The sequence below is a fragment of the Eretmochelys imbricata genome, chromosome 5 (assembly GCF_965152235.1).
Source record: "Eretmochelys imbricata isolate rEreImb1 chromosome 5, rEreImb1.hap1, whole genome shotgun sequence".
Taxonomy (NCBI): domain Eukaryota; kingdom Metazoa; phylum Chordata; order Testudines; family Cheloniidae; genus Eretmochelys; species Eretmochelys imbricata.
In genome coordinates, this window is record NC_135576.1 from 50,065,507 (window position 1) to 50,084,579 (window position 19,073).

Consider the following 19,073-nt stretch of genomic DNA (forward strand, 5'->3'; position numbering starts at 1 on the left):
ATATCAAACTCAATTCTGCTTCTTTTTCCAGTTAAAAAGCATGAAAATATATCTAGAGCATGATAAATCATTCTAATTTTGATATATTAAGGTGCACTCTACATCAATCCTATGCTTTTCCATTTTTAGAAAAGCCAAATTAATCTCAGGTGTAATTCTGACTTCAGATAAATATGACCCCTATACTTTATCTATGAGACTCAAAAAGTGTCTCACTTCTATAACACTCTGTGAAAGTTAAATTTGTTGAATTCTTTTTAACACACAAAGAGATTTTTTCATTCCTTTTTTTGCATGTGTATTTTGTTTTTATTGTGACGTGTAAGATTTCTCCTTGTTTGGAGGATTGTTATCTGTACTTTTTTGGCTACTGGAGTTCTCTACATGCCATTAAAATGGGCATTTTAATCCTAGACACTACTTTTAGAACTTCATTTGTTTTGTTGTAGTTGCACAGAAAGAGAGCTATAAATTAGTCCTCATGAAGCCAATAATTCAGATATATACTTGAGGAATTCCTTTTGGTACAATTATATTTATTTTTCCAAACATTTTGTTTGAGCGAAAATGAGATGGCTATCTACTGTTTCCTTATTTTTTTGCAGGAAAGCAAAGGGTTGTTGACTTCCTCTCCCCTCCCTTCCTTCCTTCTTTCTGAAGGTACTGTACTCATCTGAAAAAAGAGAACGAAGTGATTGTTCCTGTTCTCTTTCTTAAGTCATTTGAAACATTGTCCTTGCTAGTTTTCTAAGTCTACTGCAATCTCTACACAGGGAGCAAGAGAGATTGCCAACAGGAAAGCAGGTAGACAGCTTAGCTCATTCCAACTTCAACAATTGGTAAGTTAACCAAGAAAGCATTTTTACTTAAATCTCTGTTAGTTTAATATATACACCTTTAAATACAGGAAAGACATTTATCAACTACCAGACAAAAGATAATGACTGTATGCATTGGCATGCAGTGTATATTTTCTTTTAAAATATCTATAGTCAGTTTTTTAGATACTGCCATTAGTAGTATGAGGTTTAACCAATATTGAGGAGCGGTTTCTCAGTAAGGTTGAGAATGTCTGCAGTATTCAGTGTTGTGAATTCTTTCATATGAAGCTGAGTAGTTGGCCTTACCTTTCCAGCAGCCCCTGTAGCTTGTTTTAGACGTCACTTACTTTATATTGAAAGTTTCAGCAAGGTTTACTGTGACCTCACAAAGGCAGAGATAGGATAAGTAGGTTCGTAATTGATAGGCTAGTACAGTTTGTTCATCTCTGACCATTACTTCAAACATATTCATTCAAGTGTTACACCGAGCAACTGAGCTGTCATCAAGCTGTGCCATAAAAGAGAGAGAATTACTTGGGTTTTTTAAAATGGAGCTGTGTAGTGTGTGAGAGAGAGTGCACATGTTTGTATCTTAGTGCCTGTGGTAGATGCAGTCTGAAAGCAGTGACATTTCACCAGTTAAGTGAGATCCAGTTTCATTTAAAAAGACTAAGTGACAAGCTATGTCACAAATACTAAGATTAACCACCAATGTCAGTATGAGGATAAAATGCTGGCTAGTCATTTATATTCCTTATCAGCCAGTGGCTGGTCAGCTACAGTTTCCAAGTATCAGGTACAACATGTTAAGCTAGCAAAGTTTGACTGCACCGTCAGCAAAGAGTATGACCTAAGAATGCATTTTATTTTTCTAAGGCAACTCAACAGAAATAGCAACTTTTATATAGGAAGGTGCAGTTTGGATGAGGAGTAGAATAGGTCACATTTCTACAAAAGAGAAGCCTGATCATCTCTTGAGCCCACATTAACTTGCGAGTGAGACTTCAGAGCTTTAGAATGTTCTGTGGGACATTCAAGTCCCTGGCAGCACAGCTCCAAATGCAGGGCAGGGAACCCCAGAGCTAGTATATACAACTCTGGCTGTTGGTGGGTCCCCTGAAATCCATGGGTTCTGGGGGGTTGAGCCTCCTTCTCAGAAGTGGGGATATAATTTTCCCCAATGACTGAACAAACACATTATTCCTCCTTGTGGCTCCTTTCTATAGCTTTCCCCTCCACCCTCCCTCCCCCCATGGTAGGGAGTGATCTACCCCACATTAGCAAGTTTTCTGATAAAATTATATGTTTCTCTACTCCTTCTATTTATTAGCAGTTATGAAGTGCTGATCAATTTATTGTTTAATGTGGTTTGAAGTGAAATGTATCAAGTTTGTCTAGTTTGGTGCTATTTATGAGCCTTGGATAAAAACATTTTGTAGGTGAAGTATTTAAGGTTACCGGTATAGAGACCAGTTCTCAAATGCATGCGTGAAAGTGAGATGTGTACTTTTTTTATTTGGATACCCAGTTTGGCACTTAGCTGGACAAAAGGCCATTTTATGTGACCAAGTACTGATTCAGACAACCAAATGTGGGCTTTGGACATCTATTTAGGTGACTACGTTTGAAACTGGGCCCCCATTCGTATGTCAAATAAGATAAACAGAGAAGTCATTTTGTTAATTTACCTTGTAAAGTATGTGATTTGCTCTGTCTACAGCTTCTGAGGCCACAGAATTTCTCTGTTTCTCTGCTGTTACCACAGCAAAGATGAGCTCAAGCTGCAAAATTTTGATCTGGATTGCAAACACCCCAAAGTTCTGGGAAGGTTAGATCCAGGATTTAGGTTCAATCTACGATTAAGACAGGAGCCAATTGCAAGATTTAGATCCAGATTTCAGTTTTGACAATCTCTACAAATTCATGTATGCTTGCAGTCTCGGCCCATGTTTACTATATATCCGTTCTCTGAGAGCTCTGAAAAGAGGTCATTCTATGATCCTGAAGCAAAAAAGTGTGTATACTTGATGTTATAGTACCTAATCAAAAAATAAAGTGCTGGTTCTATATTCAGCTCTCTATTAATGTTTAAGTAAAATAGCACTGCAGAATGATAGTTTATAATTTAGTTGTAAATATAGACCCTGAGCTTTGTACTTCATTCATGGATTACACCTTTCAGTTACATTTCTCTTTGATACAATGCTTTTTTGTTGGTCATTTACAATGTCTTTTACATTGTGCATTTTTTGTTATAAAATCAATACAACATGACTTTATATAATATAGTTGTAACAAACTAACTTCTCTTTAAAAAGAAAAGGAGTACTAGTGGCACCTTAGAGACTAACCAATTTATTTGAGCATAAGCTTTCGTGAGCTACAGCTCACTTCATTGGATGCAATTCACTGAATGCATCAGCTGTAGCTCACGAAAGCTTATGCTCAAATAAATTGGTTAGTCTCTAAGGTGCCACTGGTACTCCTTTTCTTTTTGCGAATACAGACTAACACGGCTGCTACTCTGAAACCTAACTTCTCTTTGAGAGTTTAGGAAATGGAGTTTTGTCCTTGTCTCGCATCATTGTGAAAAAGTTATAGGCAGAGAATCATAGCTTATGAATGCCAGCCTCCTTAAATTTATGGTATTTGTTAGTTTATAGCATAAGCTTAATGTTTGTGAAATGTATTTTAGTGATTAATTCCTATATTATTTAAAACATTGTTTTCATGGAAGGCAATAAAACAGGTATTTACCAGAGACACACTTTTTTATCTTATTTAAAAGCTTATTGGTGCCTTTGTTAAAAACAAAAACATAGTTACGGTGTAGTTTTGAATAGAGCTGTTTGGAACCCCAATTCCCATTCCACAGGATATTCTGAATATATTTTTTAAAATTGTTCCAAAATTAGAATGAAAGTTTGAAATTTCCCATGAAATGAAAATTCCAAAATTTCATTTAGAATAATTGAAATATTTCATTTCAACAAGGTCAAACCTTTTAAAAAAAAAATAAGGTCATAACCTTTCATTTCAAGTTTAACCGACTTGACTTTTATGTCAAAAGATTTCAACTTTTATATTATATTACATTGTTATCTTATAAGTTATAATAGTCCATAACAAAAGTTGACACAATGTTGAAATATTTCAACCTTATCTAAATGAATCATTTTGAGAAATTTTCAATGAAAATTTCAACAAAAAACGTTTAGCGGGAAAATTTTTGATCACAGTAGTTTTGAACTATTATGTACTAACTAGCTAATATATAAGTTAGTATAAGGGTAAGGGCCCAGTGCTGCAGCCTTACTTCTGTGACTAGCTCCATGGAAGTCACAGGAGAAAGGGCCTGATCCAAAGCCCATTGAAGTCAATGAGATTCTTTCAATAGAAACACTATCTTCTGCTGGTACAAATTTGTTCGAGTGGAGTCATGCTCATATGCACCAGCTGAGATTTGGCTCTTAAGTTTTAAATGTTTTAAATGTATTTCCTCTCACATTTTGGCATCTCTTATAGCTGTTGTGGTGGTCTTCTTTTTGGCAATGGGAGAATTTTTACCTTGAATTATCAGGTATTTTACACACAAACCTTGAAGAGTCTTGGCCTAATTGTTCTTAAGGCAACTTGGGCATAATGTGGATACAGATAAGTTATAAAGCTGTACCTACAATATTGCATATTTTTTTGGCACTGCAGAATGTATATCCAGAAGATAGATGTGTTGGCACACCTATTAATTGTCTAGAATTAGAATGGAAGAAAACTTCTTGGCATCCTCAAACCAGTAATGCAAGATAAATCCAAAATAGAGTGGTGACCACCACATTCCTAGAAGTAGTGCTGGACAGACCTTAAGTAGGCTGGAAAACTGATTATCCCAGGCAGATTGTATTGAACTTATATCACTGGGGCTCCAATACAGCAAAGGAATCTGCATGAATAGACTATTTCACCCATGCAGATCCCTTTGCAGGGTTGGTCCCGTAGATACAATAGCAATAGTGCTATGTAAAAGAAGATAAATATAGACAGAGATAAATGTATTCATTATCTGACAGACTTTTACCAATTTTGTGTCCTGAACATCTACAGTAAGGACCTTTTTGAGAAGTGTTGTTAAACCAAATGAACCATGTATTTTTAAAACCTACTTGCTTCTCCACTCCCACTTCCCATCCCAAGAGGACAAACTGAGCATGGAGAAGTGAGATCAGAGAAGAAAAATGTCTCAGAGAAAGGATTTTAGAAGGAAAAAATAAATGGAAGTCTTTAAAAAGAAGGCAAAAGGCAGAAAAATTAGCTTAAGAGGAATCAGACACTGGAGAAGCCTGATGTTACCCTCATTTTCATGTTGAGAAGTTGACAGTTATGAAACTCAGCCTGCAGCTGTCTGCTGCTGGAAAAGTTACAATACCATTTTTTTAAATGGATAACATTCAGCATGAGGATTAAGAATGTTCATCCAGTCAAAAGCTTCTGACTAGGTGAACACCTAATGGTTATGAAATATGTTTTATAAATTACATACTTATTGTAATACATATAGGATGTCTGACTTGCCTTCATATCCATTTGGCAGGGATCAGTCCTTCTTGCCTAGTGTATAAAATACTAATGATTCTAGGAAAGAATCCTATCTTTTTGAAAGAAGTACTTAATTCTTTCATTTGATGCCCAGGGAACTTATACCTATGCAGTAACACAAATGGAAGTACACAGGTGCTACCGTGGTCTTTGTACAGTCACAACAAAGCAATTTCTCCTCTCAGTTGACAACTGTAAGGTACTGCAAGCTGGTTTCCTTCTTTGACATCACAAACAATTACATTAAAAAAGTCTTATACTAAAAGAAATTGGGATACTTCTAAAGGTTTTTTAAACTGCAATGATATTCCCTATCTGGTGATTTAATTTCTCCCTCTTGCATCATTTGCTCCTGGTTTCTTGCTGCATGGTTTAGAAGCTTATGTTATCAGTGACAGTCAGTAACTTGAATCAGGCAACTCTGTCCACATATTTATTCAAGTGACACCATCATAGGATCTAATCACATTAGCCACGCCATCAGGGGCTCGTTCACCTGCACATCTAGAGACTAGGGACCGAATGGCTAGGCAGCAGTTTTGCGGAAAAGGACCTAGGGGTGACAATGGACGAGAAGCTGGATATGAGTCAGCAGTGTGCCCTTGTTGCCATGAAGGCCAATGGCATTTTGGGATGTATAAGTAGGGGCATAGCGAGCAGATCAAGGGACGTGATCGTCCCCCTCTATTCGACATTGGTGAGACCTCATCTGGAGTACTGTGTCCAGTTTTGGGCCCCACACTACAAGAAGGATGTGGATAAATTGGAGAGAGTCCAGCAAAGGGCAACAAAAATTATTAGGGGTCTGGAACACATGACTTATGAGAAGCTGAGGGAACTGAGATTATTTAGTCTGCAGAAGAGAAGAATGAGGGGGGATTTAATAGCTGCTTTCAACTACCTGAGAGATGGTTCCAGAGAGGATGGTTCTAGACTATTCTCAGAGGTAGAAGAGGACAAGACAAGGAGTAATGGTCTCAAGTTGCAGTGGGGGAGGTTTAGGTTGGATATTAGGAAAAACTTTTTCACTAGGAGGGTGGTGAAACACTGGAATGCGTTACTTAGGGAGGTGGTAGAATCTCCTTCCTTAGAAGTTTTTAAGGTCAGGCTTGACAAAGCCCTGGCTAGGATGATTTAATTGGGGATTAGTCCTGCTTTGAGCAGGGGGTTGGACTAGATGACCTCCTGAGGTCCCTTCCAACCCTGATATTCTATGATTCTATGATCTACCAATGTGATATATGCCATCATGTGCCAGCAATGCCCCTCTGTCATGTACATTGGCCAAACCGGACAGTCTCTACGCAAAAGAATAAATGGACACAAATCTGACATCAGAAATCATAACATTCAAAAACCGGTAGGAGAACACTTCAACCTCTCTGGCCACTCAGTAAAAGATTGAAGGGTGGCAATTTTGCAACAGAAAAGCTTCAAAAACAGACTCTAACGAGAAACTGCTGAGCTTGAATTAATATGCAAACTAGATACCATTAACTTGGGTTTGAATAGAGACTGGGAGTGGCTGGGTCATTACACATATTGAATCTATTTCCTTAAGTTCATAGAATCATAGAATATCAGGGTTGGAAGGGACCTCAGGAGATCATCTAGTCCAATCCCCTGCTCAAAGCAGGACCAATCCCCAATTAAATCATCCTAGCCAGTTAAGTATCCTCATACCTTCTTGTCAACTGTCTAAATGGGCCATCTTGATTATCACTACAAAAGGTTTTTTCTCCTGCTGATAATAGCTCATCTTAACTAATTAGCCTCTCACAGTTTGTATGGTAATTTCCAACTTATCTGTATGTATATATCTATCTATCTTACTGTATGTTCCATTCTATGCATCCGATGAAGTGAGCTATAGCTCACGAAAGCTTAAGCTCTAATAAATTTGTTAGTCTCTAAGGTGCCACAAGTACTCCTGTCCTTTTAGCTATTATTCTGTTTCCCAACTACCCTGAAAAACAAAAGATGCAAATACCTTTCACTTTCAGCTTAAAGAAAAAACACTAGATGAAAGCCAGCAATAGTTTGATACCAATTGTGAAAACTGCACTTTATAAAAGATTTAGGAAATCTGTGTTTTTCATTAATTGGATAGCAAATTTTTATTTTTTTCCAGCAATTTTTGTAAACAACTAAAATTAAAACTGCCCTAGTTTTCGATGGCCCATGCTGATTGGGAATGTAGGGCACCACGTCACATACGCAGGATTTTGGAAGCTGTAAAAGGAATGAAAAGTTTAAATGTTCATTGGGCCTGATGGTTCACAATGCTGAATTTACAAAAGCAGTCAGATGATTTTAGTTAGTATGTAGGTTGATACTTTTCAGTGACAAACACTCTCCCCTCCACTTTTCTCTGTTGGATTAGAAAGAAGTGCCATTGATTTGAAACTGGAAGCAAAGCGGCAGTGAGATCATACCATGGGTTTTTATTATTATTTTGTGAGGCTGTATTAAAGAAGTATGCTAACATTAGCAATGAGGTATCCATTGTCTGATCTTTCACTTTGGAGCAATAATTTCTCCTTATTCATTGATCAAGGATGGAAACTATATAATTTCTCTGGGTTAGATTGTAATTTTACAGTCTGTTCTGAGTAATGGGATAGCACATAGCTGCACTATGCCAGGAGCAGAAAAGAGTATGAATTATGAGCCAGCAAATGTCCCATTTTCTTTCCTGCTTTCTCCTTATTCTGTGAGGGGAGTAAATTACTTCACTCCTTTTCAGAGAGCAATTTACGCATCCCTACCCAGATACCTGAACAACTACTCCGGCTGGCAAGTAAAGGCGGTTGGGAGAAGCCATGACTACGCCTATGCCTTTTCTCACTACCCACTTGCTTGCAGGATGGGGGGAATATTGGCTAAGCAGTCTCTGCTTGTCCGCCCATGACCAGAGTTGTAATTTGATGGAGTTTGTGGGCCCTATTCTGTCATAAAATATGTTCTTACTATCTCACACTGGGCTTGTTCATGCTCCCATTGAAGTAAATGGTAAAAAACCCACTGACTTCCCTTCTGGCCTTAAAGTCTATGCGTCTGTGGGAGCAGGATTGGGCCCTTAGCTAAATCTGCAGTATTTATGTATTTCACAATATTTTCTCCACATATAAAATTGTAATAGGAACATTTCAGTAGTATAAATCTAGCACATATTTACTACAGCACCCATTCCTGTGGTATCTTGGCACCAGATAAAATCATTAGGATGCATAAAGTTTGAAAATGATGTCTTCCTCATGGCAGGTCTCCCAGAAGGTAGGCGTACCTCTTTCTACATGTGCACATATTTCATCAATGGATTTATTGATGCACTCTGTAGCTTTAATGAAAATAATATGCACTATTGAAAAATAATTTAGACATATTGATCTCTTTTTGGAGGGCAATATTTCCCCTCTCTTTCTAATGAAAGAAATAACTTGTTAGAAACCCACCCCATATTGCAATTCATTAATGCAGTTTTCTGCAACTGTGCAGTGTCTACTGAAGCCAACACAGGATTAGAGTTCTCCTGTGGAAATTGAAGTAAACCACAGGGAAGTCACTAGTAGAGGATGAATTATCTAATTGTTCCCACATTTAACAGGAATAAGAGGTGCTCATCTCACAGTAAGTATTTATGGAAATGAAGGAAAAAGAACTCTGGCCACACATGTTGTCCCTTCAAAAGACAGGGACTCAGAGTACCATGCAAATTATCACTGAGTATCTCTGATTAACACTGACCCCAAAACATTAAATTGTTCCAGTTATGAGAAGCAGTACAGATCTGAAGGCAGAATTTTTCCTGCAATCATACAGATACCAGCATCAACCACCTGTGTGTCACTGGGAACAGATCTCGAAACTTTTGACTCCCAATATACAGGATGCCATTCTCCTATCCTAGAAGATAAGAAACACCTCTCAACTTAAATATAAGTCACAAATCAAGAAATTTAATTCAATGGGAGTTCCTTGTATCCTGTGGGTAGAGAATCAGGATCCAGGATTCTATCTGATGACCTTAATGAACAAGTCCACTAGTCATCCACTACTGGCAACAACGAAACACATGAGCAAGTGTAACGTATTTTGTGCAGTGGTGCAACATGTCCAAACCAGTAAGTCAAAATAATGTATGAGAATTCTATCTATCCTGGAGTTTATACAGATGTCCATCACTGTAGCAGATGTGCACCTTCCACGTAAAGTCAATAGCAACAGTGAAGTCCCCAGTGGACTTCATGGAATCTCTGGCACTTTTCCATTCTCAGGAAAAAACAAACAAACTCTGCATGGGGAAAGGTTTTTGTTTTTTAACTTTAAGAAGTTACTGTTTTTGTTCTTTGCTTTGTCTTTTTTCAAGGTTTATTTGTTTTAACAGTCGGTTGTCTGGTTTTTTTGGTTGGATGGAGGTTTTTGAGTATAAGGGTGTGTCAGTATTCTGAGCATTGTTCTTGTGATGGAAAGCACTTTTTAAATGGGGCCTTTGGGATGACTGATGATTAAAAGTGATTAATAGAAAGTCTAAGTAATTATTGGAGCTGCTTGAAAATTTTGATGAAATTTCAAACTTTGATTAAAAACTGGATGCAATTTTTGTCAATATTTTTTCAAAAGCCACATCCTCTTTTTTTTTTTTTTTTTGACAACTTCTAATCATTATTATAGTATAACGTTCGTGATGTTAAGCTAAGAGTCGCCATTACCATCCTGGGCTTCATTTTTTCAGAGTTTTTTAACAATGCCATTAAAATTGTATTTGATTGAAACTTGTCAGCCATAATACATTTCTGCCATAATGACTGGATTAAAATGATGAAGCTGAATTTTAGTTCTGAAATTATAATAAAATAAAATAATAAATAATAAAAAACCCCAAACCAACCAGACAACTGTGGTGCCAATTTCAGGTCCTTTTTGAACTGTTGCAACTAACTGTTGCTTATTTTTAAAACCTTAATTTTTGCAATCACTAAATTTAGTAAAATAATAATTAAACACTCTATATGGGATGTACGTTGGTGGATCAGAGAGAAGAAATAGCCTGTTACTCAACTAATTACAGGATTCAACTTTGGGATCGAAGGGGAGAAAGCCAGAGAGGAAGTTGTCAAATTACTTTCTTGTGAGCTCTTGACCTGGTCGGTCAGAAACATTGTTCTGAGCTGGAGCTAAAGCACCAAGGATGTTGCCCTTCACCTGCACATAGATGAGGCAGGAATCTGGTAGTGTAAGTACTTTTTCTGATAGAACTGCTTCAAATAAGAATTGTTTCGGTACACTTGTAGCCCGCATTTCTTACACCCCTTAAAGAAGAAATACAAACAATAGAACAGGAGCAAGGCCACTTTGGGATGAATGCAATATGGTTACATACACATCACATCTCTTGCAGACAAATTTTTGTTTACTTGCATTGTGTTATCTGATGAGAATTAGGCAGCACACTTTGCTGATGAAGAGAAAACTCCAAGTTCAAAATCTCAGGGCCAGAGTCTGCCCTCAGATATGCACGTGTCTGGAAGCACATGGACCAGAAATTAGCAGAATACAGCCCTTAACTTTCTATTTTAGTTTCCTTATATTCTATGAAGATTTTACAATTTTTAACATGGTTTCAGTCTGGTCTTACCATGATACATGCTTGGCTTAGGGAAGTATTTTCCCTTAAAAACAGGAGAAAAGATGTTTAGTTAAGTTCTGGAGTAAGGCTTGCATACAATGCACCCAATTCTGGAGGGCTTTCCTCTGGACTGAGGAACAGCTAAACTACTGTACTATTGTCAATGTCACCAGTGTGGTCTGGGAAAACTAGCTAACACAAACGCCTATGTTAACTTTTTATTTAACCTCCTCAGCTCTACCCTGAACTTTAAATAGGAACATAGAAATTGCCATATTGGATTAGACTGAGGGTCCAGCTAGTCCACTATCCATTTCTGGCTGTGGCCAGTACCAGATGATACTTTGCAAGCATAGACTATCTTCAATAGTGTAGAGATGAATTCTCTTTTATACCTTCCAGTAGATAATACGGGAATTTATAATTAACCATTCAAGATATATATATTTTTGGTTGCTTTGGCTCAATTCCCTTCTACTCATCTTCAGATAAGTACTCTAAAATTATATTGATTGGGAACATTTTGCATTTGTTTAGTGCTTGTGAAAGATAGTAGATGAATGGCCCTAGAAACAAGAGTTCTCCGTTGCAGACAGGTATAGCACATAACATTTCCTCACGTTGGAGTACTGTAGATCTCACCAAAATGTAGGCAACTAACAAGTGCTCACCTGTCTATGATACTATTAGCTCTCAGAATAATAGTTCGTACAGAATGAGAGGAATCTACAAAATACTGAAAGCCTCTCCCCGTATCGTTTTCATTTTATATGAAAGTGACATTTTAAAAATCATGCTCTTCAAATTGGTTATTTTCAATAAATAATTTTAAGGACCAACTTAAAGGCAGCCTTTAGTGCACCTGTTCAAGTATATTTTTCAAAATAGTTGACTACAATTGTTTTAGGGAGTTTTAATTGTTGGGAGGCAGTATGGTCTTACAGTTAAAGTGCCAGACCGGGTCTCAGGATATCTGGGTTCTGTCCTTGTTCTGCCACTGTGCAAAGTGTTGTTTTTAAAGGTAAAGGGCCTGATTTCCTTTACACTAAATGTAAGACAAGAGTAACTCCACTGAAGTCAGTGGGAATTGAAGGCAGTTAACCGCTCACAATCAGATCTAAAGTGAGTAATAATGTATCCAATTGAAATAGCCAGGGAAATGTAGGCAACAATCTAGATAAGAATTTGGCCAGCACACTGTATTTAAGAACCTCTCTCTTATAAAAAGGTCAGTCAATGGGCTATTTAGGAATTGCAATATATATTAAAAATAGGTGTCCAGACCTTCCAGAAGAGATTGAATCAAACTTCAGCTACGCGTTCATAACTGAAAGTGTACACAACTAAATCCACTTAAGCTTCATAATGATGAGGGATGCATAATTTGTAAACTATTTTTAAGGAACTGGAAACTGAGACAGATATGAGCAGTGGATAGGTTATATCTCCTGCTGTCAGTATCTGGAGTTGAGTCCTCCTGTTTCAGTTCACACAAGTTCCACAGACTCTTAGTGGTAGGTTGGTTCCCATCGTTTCAATACCTCTGAATTTCACTTTGAGTTGTGTGAACCCAAAAATTCAAAGCAAAACTTTAAAAAAGGGTGAAATCCTGACCGTGTTGAAGTAAATGGCAAAGAACTCCCACTGACTTCAATAGGTCCAGGTTTTCATCTAAAATCTTGTTTTGGAGATGACATATGGAAACTGATGAAAGTCAGCTGAGTATCCCCACAGTAGCACCCCTTCTCTTCACATGACTTCCCTCCATGTGCACACACATTTTACCTGAAGATCTCGTCTTTTAGGCACCTGTTTATATGCAAATGAAGCATTCAGGAGATGGACTGTCTGGACCCAAAGACTCATGATGTGGGAGCAAGCCAACTGGCTGGATAGCTTGCAGATCAAGGACAGGTGTCCCCATCTACTTGCTCCTAAAACCTGTGGAGATGGGAGGCTACCAGGCCACTTCCTGGCCCTCTATGAGATAGTAGCAGGAGTGAAATACTATGGTGGGAAGAAAGGATCTTAAGCCAACCTAAGTCCCTTTGAAAGGTCCATAAATAGCACTGAAAGGTTCACTTTTGCAACAAAGCCCTAAAGCAGAAGTGTTTAGCCAAGGTTAGTTTTTCATTCTGGACAATCTGCAGGGCTCCATTATTTATCGAAAATTCAAAATGCTAAACAGTCCAAGAAGATTTTGTAAATGGAATTTCATATATAGTACATAATTGTTATGTTTGGTAAATGACACTAGTCTATCTGTTTGAGGAAACCACAGAGACTGCACTCAACTGATGCAATTTTATCACTGAAGTCCTCTTCCTCCAAAAGTTTAAGTCATTTATTTACCCTCAATTTATCTTCACTAACTTTAGTTCCTGGAGAAAAGTTTCCTAAAAAGTTGTTAACCTAATCTGGTAATATTCCAAAGGAAAACTGTTTGGTATGTACAATGGCTCTGGTGCCAAAAGTGTGATGTTTTCAATTGCCAATGATAGATATGGAAGTAAGCAGGAAATAAGGATGGAATGAGATGAGCAGTGATTTAAAATCATAAGCAGTGATTTAAAAAACTATTTTGTACATTTTATAAAGGTGGTGACAAACTCCTTGTTCCAGATTTTGATAAGAGTACTGTTAGGTTTATCTATATAAGAGTCTGAAGGAATGTATCCTTTTGACATCAGATCATAACTTGATCTCAAAGCGCAGATAATGCCCTCAGTTACAGCTATACTAGTCCACTAATTCTAATGGGGAAACATGGATGTAACTGAGGGCAAAATTTGGTCCATTACACATCAGAGATTGTACAGGCTTTTCTCACACACACTCAAAGTTGTTCGACACATTTTCATAGGGGAAAATACTGCAATGTAGCCAAGCAAATTTTAACAATAAGTTAATGAAAGATGGACAGATCCCACACAGCAGAAAGGCTGCAGTATTGGTACATAAGGGAAAGCATAGTAAATAATATACATTAGGCCAAATTTTCCCTGGAGTATTTCCATTTATTTCAAATGAACTATATATAGGATGATGCATTTGTGTAACTGTTTAATAAAGTACTTCATCCTCATACCTGGATCCATATTTATACTAATAATTTTGATTAATAGGTATAAATGTGGATTAAGCTATTAGGAATAAGTATTATAGTACTAGATCAGAGGTGTTCTCTCTCTCTCTCTCTCTCTCTCTCACACACACACACACGCGCGTGCGCCTATGGACTACTAGCTTGTAGCCTAGTCCTCCTCTCCTGACAACCATCTCCAAAGACATCCCTCTCCCCACAGGAGCTTTCTCAAAAATGTAAATAAATGTCCAGAAAATGTAGAATTGCCAAACACTGTATTCAGCCTACTTGAGGTACAACTATGGCCTGCATGACACATTCAGATGGTGCATAATTTAAGCTTTTATTTAATAAAACAAAGTGTCTAGCCCTCGTATTTGTGAAGAAAACCTACCAAATGTGACGTAGGTGTAACCAATGCAGAACGATCATCCTGAGTCTGCAGACAGCCTGAAACAATAGTTCTGAGATTGAACTGCCTGATCCCCATTAATATCATTGGAGTGTCCACTCTAAAGCCCAGTGATGACACTTCACTATCAACACTAACTATTTAATTGCTGATCATTTTAACACATAAAAGGGGAAGGGGTTAGGAGCGAACCTCTTGGGGAAGGATATGCAGAGGGAAGAACAGAGGAAACAAACAAAGAGGAAGAAAAAGCAGAGAAAGAAGGATGGGGAAAAGGAGAGAAACAAAGGGCAAAACCAGCAGTGGGCATAAACTGAATGCAAAGGCCACTTTGCATCACTGACACATTAAAGTGGCTGGAGATGGTCAATTAAGGATCTCCCAATAAGGGGTAGAGGCATGTTAAGAGGGGCACTGGGGATAAGATTACAAAACTCAAGTTTAAGCTTTACATAGGAGTCCACAGCACCGTGTTCAATGAACCAAACTACACAGCTCAGTGTCCTATACCCAGTTACCTTGGAAAACAAAGTAAAAGTATAATAGGAATGCTAATGAATCAGTCTGCCAAATTAAGGGCAAGCTACTCATCTCTGGAGGAAAGGAACTGCAGCAGGAGAAAAACAGCAGGGGAATAAAAGAGCAGAAAACAGTGATAACACATAAGGACCTGCACACCTACCCATCCATCTAAACACTTTTCTTTTAACATACTCGCTAGCACCACCCAAGACCAAATTATGCCATAACCATGTTTTCTGGCAAGGTCAAGACATCAGATTCAGCCCATAGACTACCTGAATTCTGACAGTGAAGACAACAGAGTTATTCCAGATATGCACCTCTGGGAATGATCTCAGAATCTGGCTCTACATCTTTAATAATTATTTTAAAATATATGAAAACAATGGGATATTGATTTATTTCAGAGAAGATTTTTTTAAATTCCCTGCTATAGAAAATGACAAAAATAAATGTACCCTGCAAAGTGTTTTTAGCAAATATCTGTCTACCGGGGTGTGAAAAACAAATAATGGATATGTATGCCCAAAATGACACAGAAGCCTTACAATCTGTATAGCCAAATAGTATTGTGCAAATAGACTATTTCCCAAACATAGGGGGAGGGGTGATTGGCAAAAAACAAATGTTTTTAAAGGCGCAGTGAAACAACAGAGATGTGGCTCAAGTAATGAAAACATGTCTTCTTTTCCATTTGACTAGAGATGACTTCTCTCATTCCTAGCATCATTTTCACAGGTGAGACAAATGCAGATGTGCTGCTTTGGGAAGCTCAGATTGTGGAGATAGTTCCAAGAGCCTGAGAAATAACTTAAAAACTTAAGCGTCAAGCCTGAAGTGAGTCAAGTATGTGCTAAAAACAGATCCAATGAAACTAACATGGAATACAAGTACTGTGTTATATAATCCAAGAAACCAAATATTATTTAATTGCATACAACTATAAATGAAAACCACGTGTTTCTATTATAGCTATTTTAGTGCGTCACGTTAAACTGCTCAAATCCTTCAGAAAATACAATTTTTCAGATGAGTGGCTTATGCGTGTAACTGATGAAAAATTATTGGAGACTCTTCTTCTGCATAAAGTGTTAAGTGACATGTCAAGAATGCCACCTGTTAAATCTAAATCACAGTGAATCAAGTGAATTTAAAAAGAAAAGTTACCAGTGGGGAACTAGCCTTGTGACAAATTACATGGAAAATCATTAAGGATCTGACCCAAAGCCCACTGAAATCACTGGGAGTCCTTCCATTGACTTCAATGGGCTTTGGATCAGGCTCTAAAAGAGCTGTCAAATCATCAGTTCCACTTCACAGGATAATGCTGATGATAAATGTTTCTTGCTGGAAAGAAGAAGTTTTATCCTGCAGCACTTAATCAGCACATGAAGGTAATTTCCCAGGGAGAAGTGAAAAGACAGCAAACCTCTCAACAGTATCATGTTCATGCAGGGAGAAAAACCTGATCCTGCCCACTTCCTGATTTCAAATCATTCCAGATCATGTTCATGAGCAACTGAACTGTGTACATGTTTCTAATTCCAATGCCATTAACAACAGCAAACAGAAAAAGGGAAGAGAAATAAACTAGCTAAGGTGACCACCTGTCTTGTGTCTTAAAGATATCCATAATTTAGCAAGACACTTAGGTTCAATTCATGAAAGCAGCCCTCTTCAACAAAGTACTTAAGCACATGCTTACATTTAAGCTGTTGCTTAAGTCCTATAGACCTCACTGTAGACAAAGGAGGGTGTGAGAGAGAGGGAGAGACTGAAAGGGCGGTTGGTACTAAAAGAAGAGATTTATTAAAGCTCCAGAAAGTTTACATTTCTTAACTCTGCCCTTTCATTTCCTAAGATCTCCCATTTTATGACTCCCTAATGCGTCTCTACGTCCAATGGTTTTTAAGGAGTTTCCTACCCCACCCTCATGTCTGCCTGATGATAGCACAATTTCTGTCAGACACACACACTGCTGCCAAGTGTAGGAAAAAATGCTTTTGTTCTATGTTATCATCTCTCCTCTAGATTCAGTCCACATGGTTCAGGCTTACAGCACAAGTGTTTTAGGGAGGAATTGGGACTCACTCAGCGATAAGGCTGGCACAGAGAGCATAGATGGAAAGTGCACCCTGCTTTACCTTCCTCACATACGAAATAATGTGACATCGGGGTGAAAGAGAGATAGTTGGCATAAAAGGAAAGAGAATTAGCCTGGCAGCAGCAAGAAGATCTGAGATATCAGAAAGAGGACTAGGGAACTGGAGCTACAGTTGCTCCTTTTCCTCTCCAGTGAGTGGCATAGCTGAAGCCCACACCATCATTTTTTCCACAGCTTTGTGCTCTAAGTGGACGAGAAAGAGCAATGATTTGATGATCTGGCATTTGGGTACCAAACAGTGAGATGAGCCGCCTCCACATTAGCTAGGTGCAAATAGCACCTGTGTCTGTTCGTACATCAAGGGAGATGATTGGGGGGGAGGGGGAGAAAGTGAGGGGGGAGAAATACTAAACACATGAAATATAAAAAAGTTACAGCTAGAGAGGGGTCTGACCTGGCACATCGGATGAGAACATCCTCAGACTTTAGGGAAGTTCAGATCTGGATCTGAATTTGAACTCTGCACCTCATTCCTATCTCTGCTTACTACAGCTCACTCAAATATACAGCAGAAATGAAGTAAATAGTACGCCTAAAAGAGTGTGAGGAATTATGAAAACAGCCAAGTATCGAGCAACACATGCAGTGAGAAATAATACTAAACATCGAATCCTGAAATTATTCTCATTAGTTAAGCATTGAAAATGTGTTGGACCTGGTATAAGATATATCAAGACAGTCCCTGCCCCAAAGAGCTTGCAGTATAGATGACAAACAGACTCATATTATAAGGCTGGAAGGAACAATTGTGATCCTCGCCTAGTGTGACCTCCTGAGTGGCACAGACCACAGGACCAATAGGATAGCCAAGGCACACTGGGAGAACCAGGGAAAAGAGTTACCTTATTTAATCACTGGCCCTTTATTATTTCCATTTTTTTTTTCCAATTGTGGACTTTACAGAAGAAGTGGGGCTTTAGGAGAGATCTGAATGAAGAGAGGCACACAGGGAGCAGGAGGTTACTCCATGCATAGGAGGCAGCATGAAGGTGGGAATGGGAAAAGGAAATGAAGAAGTCATTGTTGCTGAAACAAAGGAGGAGTGGGAAATGTGAGGAGAGATCAGATACGTAGGCTCAGGCAGAACTTTGCAAATTCATTCACATTAATTAAATGAAAGCTTGTAGCTGATGGTAATACACAAATTTACATTTGTACGAATACTCTTAATACTTTCACTGATTCAAATTGTACTCAGCAAAATATTTGATAATATTCTGTAAGGAACAATTCTGCATTGGCCTGAATGACCAAATGGGTCTTTTACAGGTCTAATTTCTAATCAGTCGAATCCTGAGGTTGATGGAAGATTCGTCCAAACAAGGAATGATTAAAAACTGAGTAAGGACTTCAGGGTTTGGCGCAAACAAAACAAAACTTAGGGGCAAGTTATGTAAAGGAGAGGCTCATGAAACCTACCGAGTCAGCAATAACTGGATCATTAAAATGACTGCTTGCAAATGTCCACTATTGAAAAGCAGATGTTTGCACAGTGAGATTTGCGAAGCTTTCACCTGCTCAGCTGGAGTGAAGGAGTCTCATAGTATTTGATTTGTCAGTTGACCCTCTTCATAATGTACACAAAATGAAGTAATCAAATAGTAAAGAAATGCAGTTATAATTCATTCTTTCCCCCCAAATCCCAGCATCTGTTTTTCAAACACCAGGAGGAGAGTAGGAATGAACTGACAAGGTACATTCAGCTATGTTTTTGAATCAGACGTGGTTGTTTAAACACACAGTTCCTATTAGAGCTAACAGAAGCTGGGCCCAAATCTACCACCTTTATATTTTCCACACTAGCCTCCATTTCATGCTTGTTTCCAGGTCTTCAGCCCAAGCTCCAC